Source organism: Arachis ipaensis, chromosome B06, assembly GCF_000816755.2.
Source record: "Arachis ipaensis cultivar K30076 chromosome B06, Araip1.1, whole genome shotgun sequence".
Taxonomy (NCBI): domain Eukaryota; kingdom Viridiplantae; phylum Streptophyta; class Magnoliopsida; order Fabales; family Fabaceae; genus Arachis; species Arachis ipaensis.
Genome location: NC_029790.2, coordinates 95,300,857 through 95,327,476, shown reverse-complemented (window position 1 = coordinate 95,327,476; position 26,620 = coordinate 95,300,857).

The window sequence follows — 26,620 nt, the reverse complement described above, 5'->3', positions numbered from 1 at the left end:
ATGATTTCAGGTATTTTCTGGCTGAAATTGAGGGACTTGAGCAAAAATCAGATTCAGAGGTAGAAGAAGGACTACTGATGCTGTTGGATTCTGACCTCCCTGCACTCAAAGTGGATTTTCTGGAGTTACAGAACTCAAAATAGTGCGCTTTCAATTGCGTTGGAAAGTAGACATCCAGGGCTTTCCAGCAATATATAATAGTCCATACTTTAACCGAGTTTAGATGATGCAAAAGGGCGTTGAACGCCGGTTCTATGCTGCAGTCTGGAGTTAAACACCAGAAACACGTCACGAACCAGAGTTGAACGCCAAAAACACATTACAAACTGACGTTCAACTCCAGAAGAAGCCTCTGCACGTGTAACATTTAAGCTCAGCCCAAGCACACACCAAGTGGGCCCCGGAAGTGGATTTATGCATCAATTACTTCTGTAAACCCTAGTAGCTAGTTTAGTATAAATAGGACTTTTTACTATTGTATTTGACATCTTCGGATCATCTTGGGATGTTTAGTTCTTAGATCATGGGGGCTGGCCATTCGGCCATACCTGAACCTTTCACTTATGTATTTTTAACGGTAGAGTTTCTACACTCCATAGATTAAGGTGTGGAACTCTACTGTTCCTCATGAATTAATGCAAAGTACTACTATTTTTCTATTCAATTCAACTTATTCCGCTTCTAAGATATTCATTCGCACTTCAATATGAATGTGATGAACGTGACAATCATCGTCATTCCCTTACGAACGCGTGCCTGACAACCACTTCCGTTCCACCTTAGATTGAATGAATATCTCTTGGATCTCTTAATCAGAATCTTCGTGGTATAAGCTAGATTGATGGCGGCATTCATGAGATTCATGAGAGTCTAAACCTTGTCTGTGGTATTCCGAGTAGGATTCTGGGATTGAATGACTGTGACGAACTTCAAACTCTCAGATGATTAGCTGTGCTGTGACAGAGCATTTGGACCATTTTCACAAGAGGATGGGATACAGCCATTGACCACGGTGATGCCTCCAGATGATTAGCCATGCAGTGACAGTGCATCGGACCATTTTCATAGAGAGGATGAAAAGTAGCCATTGACAATGGTGATGTTCTTACATAAAGCCAACCATGGAAAGGAGTAGGATTGATTGGATGAAGACAGCAGGAAAGCAGAGGTTCAGAGGAACGAAAGCATCTCTATACACTTATCTGAAATTCTCACCAATGATATACATAAGTATTTCTATCTTTATTTTCTGTTTATTTATTATTAATTTCGAAAACTCCATAACCATTTGATATTCGCCTAACTGAGATCTACAAGATGACCATAGCTTGCTTCATACCAACAATCTCCGTGGGATCGACCCTTACTCACGTAAGGTTTATTACTTGGACGACCTAGTGCACTTGCTGGTTAGTTGTATCGAAGTTGTGAATGAAAAATGATTTTTTAAGATGTGCGTACAGAGTTTTTGGCGCCGTTGCCTGAGATCACAATTTCGTGCACCAGTGGCTCTTATTGCTTGGTGATGTATTCCTTGTGCATTCTACCCTTGCTATTCTTGTAACATCATGCATGAATTAGTGGTTTATTCCTCTCTAACTCCGTATTCGTTTATCTTTGTGCTCCATTGCTTTCGAGTTAGAGTGGGTTAGTGCTTTTCTCATATCTTCACTATTCTTGCATGTGTTTATCTTTATTAATTTCATTGCTTAAGTTTCTCTTTTCTTTGTCTATACTTGTGTGCCTCTTGACTCATGCATCGAGTGCTAGTGATATGTCTTAATGCTTTTATTGCTTTCTCCATTACATGTTGTAGTTACCATGTAATGGAGACACCCCATTCTTGTTTGGCTTTACTCTTTGCTAGCACTTTTTTAATATTTTGTCCTTCTCTCTAAGCTTCAAATTTCTCCTTTTCCCTCCTTTTCAGGGTGATTATCAAGAGAGGAAACACCTTAGCTGTCTATCGCATCCATGGATGAGCCCGACTCTCCGGAGTTCACTTCAGATTTTGGTAAGAAGCAATCAAGACGTAGACATGGGGCCCCTGTCACACCATCCTTAGGCCATTGGGGGTGGCAATTCCGTACCCACTTTGCTCATTTTTGCATGCACCGAGGACGGTGCAATCTTTAAGTGTGGGGAGGTCGAGGACCGACTTCCGTGGGTCACTACTCCTTTTACCAACACCAAACCTCAATTTTCTTTGTTAGTTAGTCGCATTGGATGATAGATTGCATGTTAGTTAGAATTTATACATATTCTACTCATTTTTATGTTAGGACTACTTGGTTGAAGTGATGATTTCCTTTTCAAGAAACTATTCTAGGGCATTTCACTAATTTGAATCAAAACTTTTGTTGAACTTGCTTGAAGAAATTTATTTTGGAACATAGTTTTAGAGCTAGAACAAACAAGTCTAGTGAGATTTTGAGCCTAATTGATTGGTTGCATCTTATCAACCAATATATTTCGTTTCAGTGTGTGTTTTTCTCTCTAAGATTGTGATCTTTGTCTTCCTTGATTCTATATTTTCATTGTTTGATGTATGAATGTATTTATGTGATTGAGGCCTTTGTTACACTAAGCTTGCATACCCAAATGGCCTTACTCTTTCATCATCCTTTGCAAACTAATATTGAGCCTATCTTACCCCAGTTGTTCTCTATTTTAGCACATCACTAACTTTAAGCAGAAAACAATGAATGTCCTTAATTTGATTCCTTGGTTAGCTTAGACTAGTGAGAGTGTGTATAATTTAAGTGTGAGAAAATTTGGTATGGGAACATTTCGTTTAGGAATTGGGTATTTTATATTTTTGTTAAAATGTGAAAAAAAATAGTTCGGTGCATATTCTTGCATTCAATACCTTAATCATATACATTAATCTCTTGTGTATATATGTACTATCCACCACACATACAATAAGGGAACAAAAGAAAAATAAAAAGAAAAATAAAAAAATAAAGAAAAGAAAAATAAAAGAAAAATAAAAAGAAGAAAAAAAAAGAAAACAATAAAAAGGGGACAAAATGCCCCAAAGTAAGTGGTGATAGCAATGCATATGTATTGTATTCAAAGTTGGGATGCATGAATATGTGGCAAAAGATAGTCAATAGGTAGTTAGGTTTTGCATTGTAATTACATGGATTGTCTTAGTTAGGTGGGAAGTTTAGGTTAATCAAGGATTCATATTTTAGTCCACCTGGCCAAATACAATCCTACCTTGACCCTAACCCCATTACAACCCGTGGAAAGACCTCTTGATATGTGTATTCATGCATTGAACATATGTTGATTGGTAGAAGAAGAGCAAGCCTTAGAAAGCAAGATTAGTAGAGAACCGAGAGAATCGCCACTCAAACACTAGAGAGATTAGAGTGCAAATACTTTCGGTGAGGGTTCGAAGCTCAATTCCTTGTTCTCAACTTTCATGAGCTTTCTTCTTGCAAGTCTATTTGTACGTCATTTTGAGATTTGGATTAGTGGAATTCATGAATACATAACTATCTTGTCCCTACTTGTCCACATACTCTTAGAGGTTGATTTACTTTTAAACCAAGTAGGTAGAAGCATTTAGCATATAGTTGCATTCATATAGATAGGTTGCATTGCATAAGTCCTACCATTTTCCTTCACTCTTTTGGTTCCCTAGAGTTAGCATGAGCACATGCTAATATGTAAGTGTGGGGAAGTTGATAAACCATAATTTTATGGTTTATTTTGGGTTGAATTGAGTGAATTTTGTCAACTCTTCTCACACTTACTATATAAGTTGCATGTGTTTAAGATTCCTTCCTAATTTTGTGCTATGATTGAAAACATGCTTTCTAGGCCTTTAAATTACTAATTTTTAATCCTCTCTTATTACCATTCAATTGTGTAATACGTTTGTTGAGTGATCTCAGGGTTATAGGGCTGGAATGGCATGGAGGATGGAGAAGAAGCATGCTAAAGAGGAAGGAACACAAGAAATTGAACTTTGGAGAAGCTGGTCCCGACGCATATACATGACTGACGCGTACGCGTGACCAGGTGCAGCAAAATGGCGTGTACGCATAGTGATAAACCACTATTTTATGGCTTATCTTGTACTCAATTGAGTGGTTTTTATTAACTCTTTACCCACTTATTCATACTATTTGCATGGTTTTATATTTCCTTCCTAATTATGTGTTTTGATTGAAAACATGCTTCTTTGATCTTATATTTGCTTATTATTAATCCTCTCTTATTACCATTAGATGCCTTGATATGTGTGTTAAGTGTTTTTAGATATTATAAGGCAGGAATGGCTTGGAGGATGGAAAGGAAGCATGCAAAAGTGGAAGGAATACAATAAGTTGGAGAAATTGCTAAGCTGTCCAGCCTGACCTCTTTGCACTCAAACGGCTATAACTTTAGCTACAGAGGTCCAAATGACGCGGTTCCAGTTGCGTTGGAAAGCTAACGTTTGGGGCTTCGATTCGATATGTAATATGATATAGTTTACCTGAAGCTAGGCGACGCGATCACGTGATCCATGGGCCGCGTCGCAGTGACGAAAAACCAGCGTGGCAAAATTCGAAACCGGCGAATTCTGGACTGTTTTTGACCCAGTTTGCGGCCCAGAAAACACAGATTAGAGGCTATAAAGTGGGGGATTGCATCTATTCATAGAAAAGGCTTCCATAATTCACAATTTTAGGAGTAGATGTAGTTTTTAGAGAGAGAGGTTCTCTCCTCTCTCTTAGGATTAGGATTTAGTGATAAGGATAACTAGGATAGGACCTCCAGTCTTCATACCTTGCCAAAAGCTTATTTTACAGTTATTTATTTATTTTACTTGTTATTTAAATATACCTGTGCGCATTCCCCAAACTTCCAAAACCCCCAATTTACAATCTTCATAACCAATAATAAGAACATACTTCCCTGCAATTCCTTGAGAAGACGACCCGAGGTTTGAATACTCGGTTATCAATTTAAAAAGGGGTTTGTTACTTGTGACAACCAAAACGTTTGTACGAAGGGATTTTTGTCGGTTTAGAGACTAAATCTACAACGCGACTGTTTTTATGACATTCTTTACTGGCAAAAATCCCAACTTTAAAATAGCGCCGTTGCCGGGGAATTGCAAATGTGTGCCTTATTATTGGTTATTGTAAATATTTGCTTTTTGCTTGTTTATTTGTTTCTATTTTTGTTTTTATTTTTGCTTTTTCATAAATTAAGAGGTTATTGGTTTTATTTAGTTATTATAAAATTTTTCAAAAATTTGTTCTTAGTGTTCATCTTGATCTTCGAGTTGTTCTTCGCATTCATCTTGACCTTCAAGCTGTTCTTAGTTGTTTTCTTCGTTTTGATCTAAAAATTTGAATTTTGGTGTCATTTTATTGTTTTTCTCTTTAAAAATATTTTTAATTAATTTTTTTTCGAAAAAAAAAATTCAGATTTTTATTTTTTAAAATTTTTATCTTATCTTATCTTATTTCAAATTTCAAATTTCAAATTTCAAAAATTCAAATTTCAAAAATTCAAAATTCAAATTTCAAAATTTCAAATTTCAAAATTTCAAATTTCAAATTTCAAAATTTAATTTTCAAATTCAAAATTTAAATAACCTTTTAATTTAAATTTATTTTTATTTTTATTTTTTATTTTTATTTACTACTATGAATTCTCACCCTTTTGGCTATGAGTCTGGTTACAATAATGTTGCAGGAAGAAGAAATTACAATGAGAACAAGCATCAAGGTTGGAACAATCAAAGATGGGAGGAGCCACAAGGATTTAATCAGCCCTCATGGCAACAACCACCTCCAATGGACTATCAACAACCATTCTGTGATGCATATCAAGGCAATGGCTATGGTGAGCACTCTTTTGATTATCAACAACCACCACCATATGCCTACGAATCCTCTCCTCAACATAACTTTGGACCACCAAACTCACAAGCCCCTTTCCGCCATTCACCTCCATATGAGCCTAACCCTCAACCACCATACCAACCACCTTATGAGCCATATGAACCATATATAGAACCACCCCAATTCCAATCCAATCACTCCCAATCACCACCACTTTCTTTTGTAGCATGTCCAAGTCCGGCAACCCGGGAAGCAGAGGATCGCCTAAGGGAAACAGTAATTAAATTTCAGGCAACCGTTCAACAACTGGGGCAAGCATTAATTCAATGGGCTTCTAGGCACTCAAATATACAAGGATTAGCCACAGCTCCATGTGGACAGTCTAGTGAAGAGCGTAGCATGAAGAAGATACCAGAAACCCCAGTGGACAAGACAGAGAATGAATTCGTACTAGAACAAGTAGAAGAAGCTGTCATTGTTCAAGAAGAAGAAGAAGTGGTTGAAGACTTAGGAGATGCAGAACCTCCATGGGAAAGTCCAGTCATAGAACCTCCTTCCAAGACGGTTGAAATTGATGCTGAGGAGGGTGTACAACCTCCAAAGCATATCATAGTTGAAGACTTGGAAGAGGTTGATCAAGAGATGGAGATTCAAGAAGAAGAAGCACGATCTCCCATGCCCTTGGAAAGCAATGAAGAGAAGATTGAATTGGAAGAGAGCTGCCAAGAGGAAGAGGTTGAAATTGAAGAAGCTTGCAAAGAGGTGGTAATTATCAGAAAAGAGCACAAGGGAGTGGAGCTTGCAATTTCATTAAAAATACCTCCCCCTAAGTTGCCATCATCCTTCACAACATTCAAGTGGGTAAAATTCATATCCCTTAGCTTTCTAATTCCACTTGAATATGGGCTACTAGAGACGGATGGTCAACTTAGAGCTCTTTGTGACATTAAGAGTAAGAGGAAGATGGCCAGTGGTAAGAATTGTCCTGCAAGGTTCATCATGGTTGGAAGCTTAAAGTTCAAACGCAAGGGTTGGTATAAAGCTCAACTGAATGGGTCTAGGAAGCTGTTTGGTCGCTGCAGTGAGAATTCAGATCACCTTTCACCCGGTTGGAAAAATGCAGATCGAGACAAAAATGGGTGGAAAAGTAAAGTTTGGGATCCTGGAATCTGTTCTGGCGTTTGTCACCCCGGGAACCTAAGAATCTGTTTGAAGCTTCTTAAGGGCTTTACATGCTTAGTTTGGGACCCCGGAGGTTACTGGAATCACAAACATTGGTGGAGATTCCTGGATGAGTTCAAACACAAGCCACCATAACAGGGAGCTCACCAAATGTCCAACTTAAGGACTTTAACTAAAAGTACTAGGTGGGAAACAACCCACCATGGTATGATCGTTCATTTTTCATTTTTATTTAGTTTTATTTGTTTTCGAGTTTTATTTTATTTTATTGAACCTGGAGTTTTGCATCACATTCATATTAACACTGCATTCTGCATATTTTTTTCAGATTACCAACAAAAAAAAAAAGCGAGCACGCGACGCGACCGCATCAGCGACGCGTCCGCGTCGCAAGGAGATGGGAGACAATATTAATATGAATAGAGAGTTTCGCAGGAGCAGTGCTGGAGGCGTTCTAATGGCACAAATTGATCCACGCGACCGCGTCACTGACGCGTCCGCATCACATGAGAAACATGCCTCCCACGCAACCGCGTCAACCACGCGGCCGCGTGACCTGAAAATCGACGTCAACCAGGTGCATGGCCGAAAGTTGAGCTGGAGTTGGGCTGGACCCGTGCTAGCAGCACAAGCCCTGCCACGCGAATGCATCACCCACGCGTCCGCGTCATATTGGAAATAAGGCCACCTGCGCGATCGCGTAGACCACGTGACCGCGTCACCCTGGATTTTGGCAATACTGAGTTTTGAACAGAGAGTTGTGCGACCGCGAGGCTGCACTCGCGCCACTAGCACAAATCAAGTCACGCGATCGCGTGCCCCACGCGTCTGCGTCACCCAACCTTATCGCGCACCACGCGACCGCGTCACTCACGCGACCGCGTCGCCAGCATCGCACAACCTATCCAGATTAGTGCCAATTTTCTTATCTTCTCTTTTCTAATCCTAATTTCTTCCTTCTCTCTCCTTTCTCACTTTTTTTTTCTTTTTCTCATCCTTTTTCCCTCTCGTTCTATTTTATTTAATTTATTTGCATACTTTCATTCATTGCATTATTTTCATTGGTGTTAGAAATTTATTTGGGTCATTATTTTTCTATATTTTTGGATTATTAAAATGGTTTGACAATTATATATTACTTTTTAAAGGGTTGCTTGCATGTTCAATTTAATACTTTCAAATAGTTTATTTACTATGCATGCTATGTGTTTGTGAAAAAGCCCATATGGCATTATGCACTTCTCTATTTTACTTTATACTATTCAATGCTTGCTTTTCATAAACTCCCTTTACTATTGTATTAATTGAAATTAATTGTCAATACAAACATGGTAATTTATTACAAGTAATGCTTGGTCTATGCTACTCATGCCCTTTTCCGGCATGCCAATAAACACCCTGCATCCACTTATCTTTCGATGCACCGGCTATTTTTCATTGCTGGCTTTTCACATGTACTCGAGAGCATGTGTTAATGTCAATTACATCCTAATGTGCATCCATCACCACTCTTCCATTCTCTTCCTTGCTATATATCTATTTGAATTTAATTTACTTTCTCTTCCCTTTTTCCGGATGGCCACCAAGAAAGGAAAAGAGAAAGCCATTCCCAAATCAACAGCAAGGAAAGGAAAAAAAAAAAGAACCCCAGCTGAGGAACCACAACCCCCATCCACTTGCACATCTTAGCATGCACCGAGGACGGTGCAATCTTTAAGTATGGGGAGGTCGATACCGATCTCCATGGGTTAGTTATTTCTTGACTCAACACCAAAAATTTTTTATTTTATTTGTTTGTTCATTGTTGCAATTGCATAATTGATTGCATATTTGTTTGATTTTTTGCATATTTTACTACTTGGTTAAAGTAATATTTTCTTTTTCAAGAAACCTTTTAGAGAATTTCGCTAATTTGAATAAAATTTAATGTTACACTTGTTTGAAGAGATATTATACTGGAACATGGTTTAGAACTCGAACACACAAAACCCGTGAGATTTTGAGCCTATTTGAATTGGTTGCATTTTATCAACCAAAAATTTCTGTTTTAGTGTGTATTTTTCTCTCTAAAATTGTGATCTTTGTCTTGCTTAATTCTATATTTCCATTATTTGATGTATGCATGCACTTATATGATTAAGGCCTTTGTTTCACTTAGCTTACATACCCATATGGCCTTACCTTTCATTATCCTTTGCAAACCAATTTGAGCCTATTTTACCCCTTTGTTCTTTACTTTAGCACATCATTAACTCTAAGCGGAAAACAATAATGTCCTTAATTTGAATCCTTAGTTAGCTTAGACTAGTGAGAGTGCTCATAAATTAAGTGTGGGAAAAGTGGGTTTGGAAACAATTGGTTTGAGAATTGAGTATGTTAGAATTTTCTGAAAATGTGAAAGAATGTTGAGAATATGTTCATGCATTCAATACTTTAATCATATGCATTGAGAAAAAAAATAAAAAAAAAAGAAAGAAAAATAAAGGAGAAAAAAAAAGAAAAAGAGCAAATAATAAAAGGGGACAAAATGCCCCAAAGTAAGTGGTGAAAGCAATGCATATGAGTTGTACTTGAAATTAGAATGCATGAATATGTGGAAAACATATGTTGTTGCTAGATAAGGAGAAATTGGAGAATTTATGATGATGATTTGATAAACAATGTTTGTGATGGTTTAGAATGATGTATATGTAAATTGTTTGACGTCGGGATTGTTTATTATGTTTAAGATGGTTATATTGAGAAGACATTAAGAAAATTATGAGGATTTGATAGTTTGATAGCTAGATGATTGAGAAATGGTTAGGGAGAGTTTATTATGGATGGTTGGGTTGTTATGAGTGTGTTTTGGTTGGTTTGATTTGGAAGTTTTAGAAACTAGAGAATTTTGTAGAATTTTGTAAAATCTTATTTTTAATGAACTTTGGCGGATCATAACTTAAGCCTCAGACCTTTAAATTTAATGACTGTTATTTTAAATTAAAGAAGATTTTAAGAACTTTAAAATGATATAAAGATTGAGGAAAATAGTGTTTTGTAGAGGGAGTTATGAGTATTTGAAGTTTTCTACAAAAAACTTATTTCTATAGCTTTAAAATTTTTCCAAGTTTGATACAGCATTTGTACGCGAACCTATGCACGCGACGTGGACATTCTCCACTGCTTGGGGATCTCACGTACGTGGGCACTAGCATGCGTACGCAAGCATGCATTTTCAAGGCATGCATACGCGAGTTTCTAACACGCGACGCGGGGATTCCCTCTGGGTTGGGACTCTCGCATACGTGAGCAGAGTGTTGCATACGCAGACAGGGGCTTTGCGTACATAAGACCTCTGTTTTGCTGAAAACTTGTTTTCCTTCAATTTTAACTGGTTTTCTAGCTTTCAAAACTTCTCTAATTGCTGTTTGAGACTCTTAACTAGTAATTAGACTTTGAGATTAATGAGAATGATTTAGGTGATATAAAATTTATATTTTCTGTTAGTAAGATTAGAGCCAGTGACTTAGGTCTTGGAAGTATTATGGATGAATTAGTGAATGTTGACTTGTGCAGTATTTCTTTGAGGAGATGTTGAGAAATGAGATTGGATTATAATGAATGTGAGGAATTGAGAACTAATGATGGTTATGATGAGTGTGGAACTCGGACATGAATGAGGTACATGTTGGTTATTGAAAGAAGTTTGCAGGGTACTGTATCCCTGGCGTGGCATATTCTCTACTGCAAGAGTGTGCCGGGCACTATATCTCTGGAATGTTGAGACTTGAGAGCTGAGAAAAGTTTGAGATGAGAATATAGTGATGACTGATAATGATTTGAGGTGGATGGACTTATTAGATATGGAATGATAGTGTGTAGGGCACTATATCCCTGGCATGGCAAGTTCTCTGTCGCATGAGTGTGCAGGGCACTATATCCTTGGATGAAATTATGATTGATAACCTTTTCTACCGCATGAGTGTGCAGGGCACTATATCCCTGGCGTGGCAGATCTTCTGTCGCAGGAATGTGTCGGGCACTATATCCACAAGTTAATAGTGTGCAGGGCATTATATCCCTGGCATAGCAGATTCTCTGCTGCATGAGTGTGCAGGGCACTATATCCCTGGCATGGCAAGAAAGGCTACATCCGAAAGGATGTGTCGGGTTGGCATTTATGGACTGACAAGTGATATCACGAGCCAATAGGACAGGCATTCATCATATGCATCTTCTATGTGTTTGTTTGTGATAAACCCCAATTTTGTGGTTTATCTTGTGTTGAATTTAGGAAATTTTATCAACTTATCTCACATTTATTCACTAAAATAGCATGGTTTTATAAACTCTCCCTAATTTGTGCTTAAGAGTGAAAACATACTTTTTAGACCCAAAAATTGATAAATTTAATTCACTTTAATCTATTCGATGTCTTGATATATTTGTTAAATGATTTCAGGTTTAGAAGGCAAAGATTGGATTGAAGGAATGAAGAAAAAGCATGTAAAAATGGAGAACTCATGCAAAAATGAAGGAATTGCTAAGCTGTCAATCCTGACCTCTTCGTACTAAAATGATCATAACTTGAGCTCTAGAGGTCCAAATGAGGTGGTTCTAGTTGCATTGAAAAGCTTTGCATTTAGGCAATGTGCACGTGTCGCCCATGCGCACGCGTCGTAGGATCACTGTGGGCCAATTTAAGCAACTCGTGGCTAGTGTTTTCTGAAGCATTTTGGGCCCAATCCAACTTATTTCTGATGCTATTGAACTCAAGGATTGATGGGGGGATGAACCAAGTAGTCATAGTTTAGTTTTTACCATGTTGTAGGTTAGAATTCTAGAGAGAGAAGCTCTCTCTTCTCTCTAGAATTTAGGGTAGTTTAGGTTTAATTTTCTTATATCCAACTTTCAATTCTTGTTTTGATTTAGTTGTCCCTTTTAATTTCTTGTTGTTACATCTTTACTCTTATAATTTTACTTGTAATTTCTTATTTTGCTCTCTTTTATGTTGATGAACCATTAATTGATCTTAATTTTCTTTAATGCAATTTTATGTTTCCATGCTCTTTTATATTTATCTTCATTGTTATTGTTGATTTCTTTCTTTGCTTTTTCTTTTGTTCCCCTCTTCGAGCCTTGCTGGGTTCATTTGCTAGCAATTTCCTCAGCCCAAAGTAGCGCTCAGTGAGTGAATTGAACGTAGCGCCCTTCTTTGCTTGTCTTGGTTCCCATTTCGAACCTTGGTTGCTCCCTTTGTGAGTGCTGCGCTTTGATTTTCTTGCATTGGAAGCCCGAAAACATTCAAACATTGAACGTAGCGCTTCACTTAAATTGAGCGCTATGCTTTGATAGATGAGCGCTCCGTTCCTTGTTTTAACGTAGCTCTCCCTTGCATTAATGACGCTGGGCTAATTTACTAAGTAAATTTCATGCATGCTTTCATTGGTTTAATTGATTAGTAATGCCAATTAATTCATTTAATACCTTGGTTTATTCATTGGCATTACTAATGAAATGTTTCATGCATGCATGCTTATATTTATTTACTTAGTAATGCATTAACGTAGCTTGATTTGCCAATTGGCATTAGTAATGAAACTTTCATTTAATTAATAAAGCCAATGCATTCATGTTTAAAGCATGATATGTTCTTTATCCAATTGGCTTTAATAATGCATGCTTTCATTAAATGCCGTAGCATTCATTGGCTTAATTAATTAATTAACGTTTCATGCATCATTTCATGCATGCTTTCATTATTGGTTCGGTCATTAAATGCATGCATGCATGATAATTCATGATGCTAATGTCAAGGCTCTATAGTCATGGGCCACGCTTTTAAAAGCGTGGCCTAAGGTTCCAAAGCGTGCTCAACTTTAAAGTGTGTCCCAAAATCATTCTTTTCTTCTTTTGAATTGATTTCGTGCTATTTTACTTCTTTTTCTACTTATTTCCTACAAAATTTATAAAATCAAAAGATCAAGGAAATATACCATTTAAGCACAAAAGCATTCAATATTTAAGCACTAATTATCAATTTCTTGTATGAAAAAACATAGAAAAACATGACATGATGACATGTCATCACAACACCAAACTTAAATCTTGCTTGTCCCCAAGCAAGAAAAGAATCATGTAGTACATTTTGTCCAACCAAGGTGAGAAGAATAGCAAGTTAATATTCATGGTAGGCTAGTTTTCTATGCATGCTACAATCACAAAAGAAATGTAAATGATTGATGCTTCTATCTAGCTCAATTTATGAAATCTTTTCCTTATATTTCTTCCTTGAAACAAGCTTTTGATTTTCTTATTAGCTTCTCCTTTTGGGTGCTTTGCCCCATGAGTTGATAACAAAGCTACGATTCTAAATGCTTTGTTTTCAAGTATTACCACTTGATACATAAGCACCACAAGCATTTAATTAGAGGACTTCTTTAAGCTCATTTGTTTCTTTTCTTAATTCTCTAATCATTGATGGTTAGAGCCTTGAGCTTTGAGGGAGTGCATTTGCACTTGAGCCTAACCTTGACTTCTAAGTGTTTTGTTTTCAAACTTTTTGCTTGATACATAAATACCACAAGTACTTAACAACTTAATTGTCATTGGTACTCAAAGCCTTCATCTTTCTCATTCATTCCCTATTTCTTTTCTTGCCTTAATTTGCAATTGCTTCTTCAAGGTTTTCATGATTTCAAAAGATTTCACAAAATGTTCTAGATGAAAACTTCAATTAAATAAAATCTAATGCAATTGAGCAACAATTAACCATACTAGCTTTCCAATACTTGTATGCATATTCTAAACTCTTCTTTAACTCCTTGTTTGTTTATGATCATGATGCTTTATTGCTTTTGAATTCACAAAACTCAAGTTGGTAGTCATAATGTCATAGCAACATGTTGTAAATCAAAATTCAGGCTATGCTTATTCATACCACACATGCATACAGAGAAGATAAAGACAATTATGCAATTTAAAGTGCTAGAAACAAATGAGAAGAAAAAGAACTTTACAACCTTGTAATTCATCTTCTCTATTGTTGTCATTTTCCTCCCATTCTTCCTCTTCCCTTGCCAAACTCAGAATGCTTGCTCATCCTCAAGCAACAATTAGAACAATAGCTATGGGTCTAGAATGGATCATGAATGTCTTACACAATGAAATATTAGTAGTACATGTGTTTTAAGCAAGCAAAATTAAAGATAACAATCAAGGCACAGGAAACAGAGACATTGTGATTGCAAATATAAGAGGGTGTGCATGATACATGGCATAAAAGATAGGTGGCACACCAAACTTAGTGTGACACTTTCACTTGGAATTGATGCAAGTATCTAGTAAGGATTGGAACCAAATCATATGTCAATTTATTTGAATTAAAACTAAGCAAATGAAACTGTTATATGTTAAGCACAATCACCAAGCTAAGAATCTGTTATGAATAAGGATCTCTTGGTAATGTATTAACAAAAATAGTTAATAGAAGAAAGCATTAAAAACAAGAAAATGACTAAAACAAAGAGAAAACTAAATTTGTCTAACTAAAAGAAAGATAACACTGCAAAGGACATTGTGATTATGCAGACAAGTGGTGTTGCCTAATGAATTGCATAGAGAATTAAGTGGCATACCAAACTTAGAATCTTAGTGTGACACTTTGAATTGATGCAATCATCCAGAGGGATTGAAAACAAAGTGTTGCATGGCAACACCAAACTTAGAATGTAATCATATGCCAATTTATTGAAATTTAAACAAAGCAGAGAAAGGAAATAAACAAAGCAAATAGAAGAAATGTTACCTACGGTTGACATGTTCTTTACTTTCTTCCTCTTCTTCCAGTTTGTTAAGAGGAATGACCTCAAGAGGGGAGAAGATTCAGCTATTGTCCCTTGTCTTGGCCTCTCCTCAGCAAGCTTCCTTTTATAAATGGCTTGATTGAGCTTGCTTGCTGGATTAAGGACAGGATTGGTGCTGTTGTTAGTTGCCTCCACTTCTTTGGATTCAAGACTTGGTTGCTGTGTGATTATTGGAGTTTTATCTTCATCCAGAGCCTTTTGAATTGCTGGTTCCATGAGCCCTTCCTCTATGCACTTCTCTGCTTCAATTGAGTGTGACTTCTCTTGATTGTCTTCTTCACTTTCTTGTTCCTCCACTCCTTCCTTTGCACTCAACATTTGACTTAATAGCTCTTTCATGGAGGAGGTTTGTTGATCTTCCCAAGATTTCTTCATCTCCTCTTCATATCTTTCAATCATGGATTCAAGTGTTGAGACGTTTTGGTTCAGGGAAGTTTGTGAGGGTTGTGAATTTTCATGTTCCCTTGTCATCTCAAGAGGCTTTTGTGAATGTAAAATCCTTGGCTCATGTTCCTCATCCTTCATTACAATTTCACTTGACACAGGGACCTTTTGTTCTTGTTTTTCCACTTCCTCACCCACAAATTGGTCTTCATCCTCACTGTTTGATGGTTCTAAGTTCCTCCTTGTTTGCTCTAAGGGCCCATTCATCTTCTTGAAGAGGATTTCTTTCCAGGATTGTTTGTGTCTTTCCAAGAGTTGTCCTTATATTTTAATGGCTTGGCATTGGCTTTCTAAGGGTTCTTTGGACCATTGAAGGTAATCCTCAACTGCTAGTTCAAGAGATAAAGGTTGAGAGTAATTTTGGTGACATGGATGTGTTGTGGTGAAGTTGTGTTGAGGGGTGTGGAATGAGTTTTGTGAGTTGTGGAATGAAGGGGCATGCAACACGCCCAAAGCGCACCTCTTAGGATTGAAGAAAAATGAGCGTGCCACACACCAGGTGCAAGGTGTGGCACACCGAGCCAAAACTCCAGAGGGCCAATTCACCATTAGGCGTGCCACACGCCTAACTCTGGGCGTGCTACACACCTCCAAGGGCCCACGTTCACATGTTGAAAGAGAGCTTTTCCCAAGCCCATATTGAAGCACCAAGTCAAGGATTGAATCATCAAGTCATGGACCTAAACGATCAGAAGAATTGAAGATTAATTACAGAAGATTTGATTAGTTTTTGTTTTAATCAAAATTTGCATTTAATGCTTAGGTTTTGTTTTAGTTTTTAGTATTTAAGGAGAGAAGTCACATATGCCTTCTCTTCTTTAGTAGTTTACAATTCATAATTTTTTAGGTTTTCTTTTGAAGAATGAGTCACTAATCTCCTCAATTAAGGTTAGGAGCTCTGTTGATTCCTATGGACTAATGTTATAGCTTTTCTATCTTGATTAATAAATTGATAATTTTTAAGAAAGAGTTTTTGTTCTTCATCTAAAGGATTTGAATGTGTTGGAAAATAATTCTCGACTTGAATTCTCTTAATATCTTAGAAAAGTTGATTAATTAAATTAAGCTTGAAAACTTCTTCTCTTGATTCTTAGGTTTTGAACTTCGATTTGATAAGTGTCATCAAATCAAGAAAGTTTAGTTCTTGAGAATTGTGTGATTTTTAAATCAGTGAACGTTCTTAACCTCTTGTCATAATTGATTAATTAAGGAATTGATAATTGATTAGGATTAGATAAATTAAATTACCAAGGAATTGGAGTTTGATTATTTATGATTTGCCATAGATACATCTTTGCATAGTTAAGGTGGAGAGTGAAAAGCATTTTTTCGGAAGTCTCAACATCTCTAAAACCTTAACTCTTTTGAATCATATTTCTTTCTCAATTACTTACGACTTGCTTTTATTCAATTCATTGGTTTTATGCAATTGCTCTTGAAACCCTTGATTTTGATTGTCTAACTTAATCCTTGTGGGAATGATAACCCACTCCCGTGGTATCACTTGAGACGATTTGATGCACTTGCCGATAGTTTGTAGTTTGTAAAATTTGCATCAAGCTTTTGGCGCCGTTGCTGGGGATTAATTGTGATTAACAACTAACCGTTAATTGATTACCTATATTAGACATTTTTTCTTTTTCTGTTTCTCGTCGGTTTCAAAAAAAATTCATTTTGTTCCATCCCCCTTTCTTTTCTTTTAACCACATGGTACCCTTAATTCAGTTTGGTATTTAGTGCTAAGGAAAATAATAGAAAGAGACCACAAGATTTACTACTCACACTCAAGGATTGATTCATATTACTATCGATGGAGGAACTATTCGTATTTTGGTTTGGAAAGTCAAGAACAAGGAAACTTACGTGTTCCATATCCCATCCATCAAGAACCATCATCTCGTTATTCATATCAGGAACCATCATCCAATTATTCATATCAAGAACCACCATCTCTCTATCCATATCAAGAACCATCATCTTTTTGTTCATATCAAGAACTATCATCTATTTATTCTTATCAAGAACCATCATCTCTTGAGCTTGCCTTGAAAAAACTAGAGAACACTGTTGTTGAGTTTACTCAATACACTCAAAGTTGCACACATGAGATAAGAATAAACAGAAAAAAATAGGAGAAACATGTGGAATTTATTACCAAGCATGCGACAGAAGAACAAGCAAACTCCTTTCCAAGAGAAGCAACACAAATTCCCAAAAAAAAATGTGAGAAAATCATTCAAAGGAGTCCATCCTCTAGTGAATCAGAAAGCTACATGGTGGTTGATTTAATTGACCCATTAATCCAAAAAATTCTTGATGAAAGGGTCTTTCCAAACACTGCACAACATTTAAGGCCTGAAAATGAAGAAGAGCTAGAAGAAGTGAAGGCAATTGAGGAAAGCCTAGAAAGAAGGATCGTGGTCAATGAACAAAAGACAGTATTCGTGACAAGGAGACCGTCAGCGAAAATCAACCCAGCTTCTATCTAAAAAAGTGGTTTGAATCAAGCTAAAGACAGTAGCAGAACGCTTGTTGGGAGGCAACCAAATCAAATGGTACCCTTTTTTCTCCTCTTCTCTATTAAAGTCTTTTCTCTTAATCAATTGGAAGAAAAGAAAGAGAATTTAAGCTTAGCAAGGATCAATCGTCAAGTTAGTGACGTTAAAAGAGCGCTTGTTAGGAGGCAACCTAACGTTAGGTAATCTCTTTTCATCTTTCTTTTTGCTTTGCTTCATGTTGAATACGTGTTTCATGGAATAAGTTTATTGCTGTTACACCAACATGTTGCTTGCATTTCACTAAGTACATGGCCTAGCCTCTCATTGTTTATGACACATTAGATTTGGTGTTGCCACACTTCACCATGCAAGGTACATCCCCATGCAAATGCATTAGCCACTTATTTATGTTATGTTGTTTTGTCTTTACTTTTATTTTGTTTTTAATTTAATTTTTTTTATTTGAATAAGCTTTCACATCGCTTAATTGCTTCCACTATATATTCATGATTATTCCTATTTCCATCACCACTATTTTTCTTTGTTGCTTGAGGACAAGCAACCATTCTAAATTTGGTGTTGGAGGCTATGCGCTACATAGCCTAAAAGGTAATGAAGAGAACGATGAGGAAGATGATGAACATGATGGCAATGATAACTAAGGTTGTTGAATTCTAGTTACCTCTTTCCTTTTTAATTATGTGTATATATGTTTGATGCACGAAAATCTATATCGCTACAAATTTCCTTCGGCAAGTATATCGAATTGTCATCAAGTAAAAACTCACAGTAGAGTGAGGTCGAATCCCATAGGGATTGATTGATTGAGCAACTTTAATTAGAGGAGTGTTTTAGTTGAACTGAGCAGGTTTAAATTGGGAATTGTAGCAATTAAAATGGCAGGAAATGTAAATAGCAAGAAACGTAAATAACAGAAAGTAAATGGCAGAAAGTAAATTGCATAAACTAAAATGGGAATGGGGATGATGATCATAAATGTAAAATAGCAGAATATAAAGAATGGGGAGATCAGAAATGGGAGGTTTATTGGGCTCAAGAGATATTGTATTCTCCTGATCAAGTTCATTCTCATCTCTTCCTCAATCCATGCAACTCATTGATCTCTTGGCAATCTTAGGTGATTGAGTCCCAATTCCTTGGCAATTCAATCTCTCTAAGCTTGAACAATTGTCCAATTCCTTGATCTAATTGCTCATGGGAAGAGATGAAGTAGGATCACTGATTTATACCACATGTTTTTCCAAATCAAAGTATTGGGAGGATTATATGTCACTATATCCATCCAACCCCCAATCCGGTCCAACATGAGAAAGCATTTCTAGCATGATTTCCTCATTCCTCTTTCAAGGTTCAGAGGAAATCCAAGTATGAGCAACTTCTCTTCCGAGACAATTATCCAATTGGATGAAGATCGAAAGCTTTCAAGTAAATCAAAGAGAAAGGAAAGAAGAAGAATAAGAACTATTAATGATCCATTGAATTACAATAGAGCTCCCCTAACCCAATGAAATGGGGTTTAGCTGTTCATAGCTCTGGAAATGGAGAATTGAAATGTAAATTTCATTTTGAAGTAAAACTGAATTGTAGAAAAGTAAAAATACAAAGAGTTTTCAATCCTAGTTCCCCTTTTTCCAGTCCCTGTCTAACTTAAATTCTATCCTATTTGTACACTTTTCCAATCAATCTTCAAGTCTTGGATGTGGGCTTTGGCCTTTGTTGAAGTAAGTTGAAAGTGGCTTTTAGTGATGTTGATGAGGGATGTTGGCAAACTAACGTTCATGCTTGCATGGGTGCCCAATTATAGTGGAGTTGGTGAGAGCGTTGGTGATCAACGTTTGTATGAAAATGTTGAGTCAAACGTTGCAAAAATAACACTTGAGCGTTGCCACTAACGTTTGACTCAACGTTGGTGCACCAACGTTCGTCTAGCCACGCGTGCGCGTCGCCCACGCGTACGCGTCAAAACAGCGCTTTGCGTGTATGCATCACCCACGTGTTTGCGACACTGGATAAAACTTGCTTTCACGCGTACGCGTCATCAACGCGTACGCATCACAGCAAATTTTCCAACTCCAAAATTGAGATTCTTATCAAAGATGTCGGGGGTAATGTTGGTTTACCAACGTTCCCTCCGACGTTGCACCCTTGTGCGTACGTACAATGCCTTGTGCGTGCGCACACTTGCAATTTTTCTTCTTGTGCATACACACACAAGGAAATTCTTCCAGCTCTAACTTTTGAGATTTATCGAGGACGTTGGGGGTAACGTTGGTTCACCAATGTTCCCTCCAACATTTGCACCCATTTTTCACAACGTTGCTAGCAACGTTGGTGAGGCAACTTTGGCCACCAACGTTGCTTTCTATGCTTTTTTCTTGCCATTCCTCTGCTTCTTTTCACCTATCATCAACCAAACAAATGCATCAAAGTCTTGCTATAATCACAAGATTTTTGCCTCATTCATAGTATCAAGTAAATCCTGCATAAATCTCATGAAAATGTACATAATTAACCATGTTTGATTGAATCGAGATATGCATGAAATTCTCATCCAAATACTTACTTATTGCTCAAGAAATTGCATGAAACCATATGAAAACAAATAAAAAAGGCTTGTGAAACTAGTCTAAGATGCCTAGGCATCAATGTTATTATGTTCTATCTTATATAATGCATTTATGATTCCTTTCTCTCAAGTACTTTAGCATGACTTGTCTATCAAAACCCACAATTATAATTGTGCATGCTACATAAAGCAAGCAAGGATCATGTGCTAAGAAAGAATATAAAAGAAACAAGGTGTTGAATATAGAGAGCATGACAATGTGAGTTTGAAAAGCCAAACTAACTGAAATGTTCAACACTTAATGAGCAAAATTGTTTGGGGCCTTAGTTTATAGGACTATTATGGGATCTTCACACTTGACAAAAGCCAAAGGCTCTGAGCACCACTGACTAAGAAAATTGAAAGAAAAATGAGCTCAAAGAGCCTCCTAAGTCAAGTGCTTTTGGTGCTTAAGTACCAAATAAAAGCTTGAAAACAAAGCATTTAGAGTCACAGCTAAGCTCAAATGTGCAAAGCCCCCCCTCCCCCCCAAAAGAAAGAGAAGCCAAAGGCTTTAAGCACCTCTGATTGGGAATGTTAAAAGGACATTGTGAACTCAAAGAGCTCCCTAATCAAGTGCTTGTGGTGTTTCTGTGTTGAACAAAGGTTGAGACAAAATATTTAGAGTCACGACTAGGATCAAAGTGCAAAGCACCCAACAAAAATAAGCTATGAAAAGAAATTCAATAAGCTTGCTTTATGCTGAGGAATCAAGGAAGGTTTCTATGATCTAATCCATATAGAGGCTTTGAAATATTATAACCAATTACGTTGAATTGTGCATAAGTGAAATGACTAACCAAAATTATTTGAATTGCTACCATTCACCCTTTCATTTAAGCTTTAAAACTTTGAGGATTAAGGCATGATTCTTCACTTGCTTGAGGACAAGCAAGATCTTAAATTTGGTGTTGCGATGCATGAGCATCTTAAGTAATTTCTTTGGTGTTCCTTGGAAGAAATTAATGACTTTTTTCTTGCTTATTATGTGATTTTTAAGGTTATTCTATTAGTAATTTGAATGCTTTTATTTCTTGTTAATAGTAGGAGAATGATAGCAAAAGAGAAGCAAAGCACAAGCAAAGGAAATCAACCAGGAAAGCATCCTCCAGGATGCAGAAAACTGGCATACAACACGCCAGAAAGGAGGGCGTGCAACACACCCATACAAGAAAGCAGAGGAGAGGGCATGCAACACGCCAAAAGGAAGGGTGTGCCATGGTGCACGTATTAGGATTTCGCACAGCTTAACTGGCAAGTACACCGGGTCATCCAAGTAATACCTCAGGTGAGTGAGGGTCGATCCCACGAGGATTGCTGGACTGAACAACAATGGCTATCCAGTTGGACTTAGTTAGGTGAATAGAAAGTGGTTTTGGTGAGTCAATTCGCATAAAACAGTAAGTAAGCAAGTAAATAAAGCAAAAAAAGGATTGGTGTAAAAACAGTAATATAAAACATTTAAGGTTTCGGAGATGTTTGTCTTTCCGGATTAAAAGTTCTTACCAACTATTTTAACAATGTATGATTCATTCTATGGCAAACTGTAAATGTCTAAACCCTAATCTCTTAGTGATTTAGCCTCCTCTAACCTTCATTAACCGCCACTCTCGTGGTTACTTAATTCCGATTAGACGGTTAAGTTCAAAAACTAGTTTATGGCCACAAAAACCCTAATTACCCAAAGCTAACAAGATTATATGTCACATATATCAATTAGTTCATGTAATAGGAGGAATTTGCTTTCAAGCTATAGTTCAAGCGAGATAACTCTCTTGAGAATCACAAGAACACAAGTAGAATAAGGGTCATACTCTCGTTTCACCCAAATTCATAAGATTAAGAACAAAAACAATCCTTAGAATTGAATCAAAATATTAATTAAAATAGAAGAATAATAGTCCTAATTCATAGAAATAAACAGAGTTCCTAACCTTAACCAAGGAGGTTTAGTGGCTCATGACTTACAAAGAATACTAGGGTTCTGAAAACGTGTAGAAGGAAGAAGATCCGAATCACAAGTGATCTTTTCGCTTATATACTAACCTAATTTGAAATGGAAATAAAATAAAATATAAAATTCGAAACCTAAAAGATATTGTTTGTAAATAAAAATTACAAAAATAAAATAAAATAAAACTAATAAATACTAAATCCACTAGAGAAGCCCAAAGAGGGGTGATCCGGACTACTGCTGGCGTTTAACGCCAGAGATGGGCGTATAACGCCCCATGGGGAGTGCAACATTGCTGGCCCTGAGTCCCTTGCTGGCCAGGGAGGGTGTTGACAGCCTTCTTCTTTTTAGCTCCAAATTCTGCCAAATTGCTCCGAATTTTACCTGAAATCGTAAAAACACCAAAAACAACTCAAAAGAGAATCCAAAGGAGATTTTTGCACTAAAATCAAGTAAAACTAAATAAAATCTAACTAAAAACAACTGAAAAATACTAAGAAAAATGGTATAAGATGCTCACGCATCATGCCACACGCCCAGGTAGCCAAAACAAAGCCTTGGTGTGCCACAAGCCAACATGAGGGCGTGGCACATCGGGCCAAAAGTCTAGGGAATAATTTTGTGCAGAAAGTGGGCATGCAACCCTGATCTCTTCATTCACCGTGAAGGAATGCAGTTTTCACATCAAACTGCTCAACCTCTAAATTCAAGCTAGCTACCAATCCAAGCACAACTCAAATAGAGGACATCTTCACAACTGGAGAGAAAATATCCTCAAAATCAATACCTTTCTTTTGCTCAAAGCCTTTCACAACCAATCGAGTTTGTACCTTGGCCGTGAGACATTTTCATCCACTTTCAGTTTGAACACCCATTTATTCTTAAATGATCTTTTACCCTTCGGTAGCATCACTAATTCAAAAGTATGATTCTCATGTAAGGATTTCATTTCTCCTTGCATGGCCTTCAACCAATCTTCCTTATGCTCATCAGACATAGCTTCCTGGTAGCTCTCTGGCTCCCCAGATTCATTGTTCATCACATACTCATGAGGAGAGTATTTCTGAGAAGGATGACGCTCTCTAGTAGATCTTCTCAATTCAGGCTCAACTGGTGGTTCAGGTGGAACTTCAACATCTGGCACCTCAGGTTGAGGTGTACGTTCATCATGCAAATCATCACCATCATTATCAACTTGTACATCTCCCCCATCAACAAGAGGTCTAGTGGAAGGACCAGGTTCATCATCAGCAGAACGTCTAACAGTTATTGTAGGCTTATCTGTCTTCTCCAAGTCTCCAATAGTTTGGTCTTTAAGAAAACTTACATCTCGGCTTCTAATTATCTTCTTGCTCACCGGATCCCATAATCTGTAACCAAAGTTTTTGTGACCATAACCCATGAAGATACACTACTTTGACTTTCCATCAAGTTTAGACCTTTCATCTCTTGGAATGTGAACAAAAACCTTGCAGCCAAACACTCGCAAGTGACTATAGGAGACATCTTTCCCTCTCTAAACTTTCTCTGGAACATCACCATTTAGTGGAATTAAAGGAGAAAGGTTGATCAGATCTACTGCAGTCCCCATCGCTTCACCCCAAAAGGATTTAGGCAACTTTGCATGAGAGAGCATACATATGACTCTATCATTGATAGTACGATTCATTCTCTCTGCAACTCCATTATGTTGAGAAGTCTTAGGAACTGTCTTCTCAAGCTTGATCCCATGTCCTTTACAATACTCTTCAAACGGACCTCTGTATTCACCACCATTATCAGCTCGAACATATTTCAATTTCCTTCCTGTTTCTCTTTCAACACTTGCATGAAAGTGTTTGAAGATTTCGAGCACCTGGTCTTTAGATTTCAAAACAAAAGCCCACACTTTTCGAGAATAATCATCAATAAAAGTAACAAAATATGATGCACCACCTAGTGTTTTAGCATCCATAGTGCAAACATCAGTGTGAACTAAATCTAGAACAAGTGATCTCTTATGAGATCCAGAATTACGAAATGATACTCTAGCATGCTTTCCAACAAAACAATGAGTGCAAGTATTTAAAGTTGTTCCTTTCACTGGAAGTGAGTGCTTCTTGGCCAAGACGCTTAGTCCTTTCTCGCTCAAGTGACCAAGACGTATATGCCACAAATCAGAAGAGGAATCGTCAGCTACATTCACCTCTTCTTTTCACAACTTTTCTTGCAACCGCTAGAGAGTAGTGAGGCTATTGTCTTCTCTAGCAACAATGAGAGCTCCTTTGGTAATCTTGCATGTTCCACTACCAAAGGAAGTGCAATACCCCTCTTGATCCAATGCTTTCATTGAAATAAGATTGAACCACATATCTGGTGCATGCCTAACATTCTTCAACTGCAACTTGCATCCCATGTTGGTTTCAAGCCACAAATCACCCATACCAATGATATCACACACTCCTTTATCTCCCAATTTGATCTTGCTAAAATTTCCAGCAGTATAGGAAGTGAAAAATTCACGCCTCGGAGTGACATGACATGAGGCACCAGAGTCTATAATCCAAGTGGAATCATCACAGACAAGATTCACATAATTTTCATCATATGTGATAAGAATATCTTCATAAACAATAGCAGCAGTTTCTTTATCACTATCTTTACCTTTGCCTTCGTTTCTTCCCCTTGATTGTTCTCTTTTCAAGAACCTACAATACCTCTTGATATGCCCCAACTTGCCACAATGGTGATAAATGAACTCCTTTCTTAGCTTGTACTTTTCTTTTGACTTGCTTCGACTCTCTGACTTGTTAGAACTGTGAGATTTTCTACTTTGACTTTTCCCCCGTGACTCTGAAACAAGTGCTTCTGACTAGGAGGAGGCATTAGTCAAACCTCACTCTTTTCTTCTGGCTTCTTCATTTAACATGCTCTCTTTAACCATTTCTAACATCAACTTTCCATTTGGGGTTGAGTTAGTCAGTGTCACAACTAGAACTTCCCAACTATCAGGCAAAGATCTCAACAACAATAAGGCTTGCAACTCATCATTCAAAGTGATTTCATTATTTGTCAGTTGGTTCACTGTCTCCTGAAAAATGTTCAAGTGCTCCGGCATTGATTTATCTTCAATATACTTCATATTGACAAGCTTCCTAATCAAGAATACTTTGTTTTTCACATTCTTCCTCTTATATAACTCCTTCAATTTGTTCCACATCTTCTCAGCATTCGTTTCGGTGTCAACATGTGGATACACGCTAAGATCAAGCTATTGTCTAATCAAAGCAACTGCCTTCTGATTCAGCTTCTTCCATTCAGCATCGAATTTGGTACCTTTGGATTTATCCCCCTCCACAGGATCATACAAGTCCTTGCTATACAGCATATCTTCCATAAGGGTCTTCCAAATTGAATAATTTTGGGAATTCAATTTGACCATATTCGGTCCATGAATATTTTCCTCCATTAATCAGCACAGAGATAAACAACCAGAGCTCTAGATACCACTTTGTTGGAAAAACTCAACAAAGGTTCAAACAAGAATCTGTCTAACTGCGGAAGCACCAAAAATAATTTTTTCACAACCTGTGTGATTAAATAGGCAATACCAAAGATACTCTAAGCAGCAAATATACTGACAGAAATTAAATAATCAGACACCAGAATTTTAATGTGGAAAACCCCCCAAAAGAGGGATAAAAAATCCACGGGACCTAGTCCAGTAAAATCTTCCACTACCAGAATAATGGGGACACAAACAGTCTTTCTAGTGACACTAGGACATCTCAACAATTAACAAAATACATCATCAAAACTGATAGAATCAACATAAACCTTCTACAAAAGTGGGTATCTTAAATTAGACAAAAAAAAAAGGCAATACAACTAGCAAGTTATATCCTAATGTTCATCTCTACACCAGAAATAACATACTAAAATTTCATACGAAATTGAACAAATTTACCAAGTCAATGTAATCAAAATGGCTTGCCCTTTCCCCCAAATTCTTTGTGCTTCTTTTGCTTTTCATTCAAAAGAATGAAGCTTCTCTCTCTCACAGTAGCTGTTAGCCACTTCTTTTTTTCTTTATTTCCTTTTCTTTTTTTTTTTTATATTTAAGTTGTGTGGGCCTCACTTAAAATTGGAGACCCACCAATAAAATGAAATTTCAATGTTAACATTCACCTTGACAACACAAAAATTCTACTTAAATTAAAAATTCTAGCAGAATAAAATTA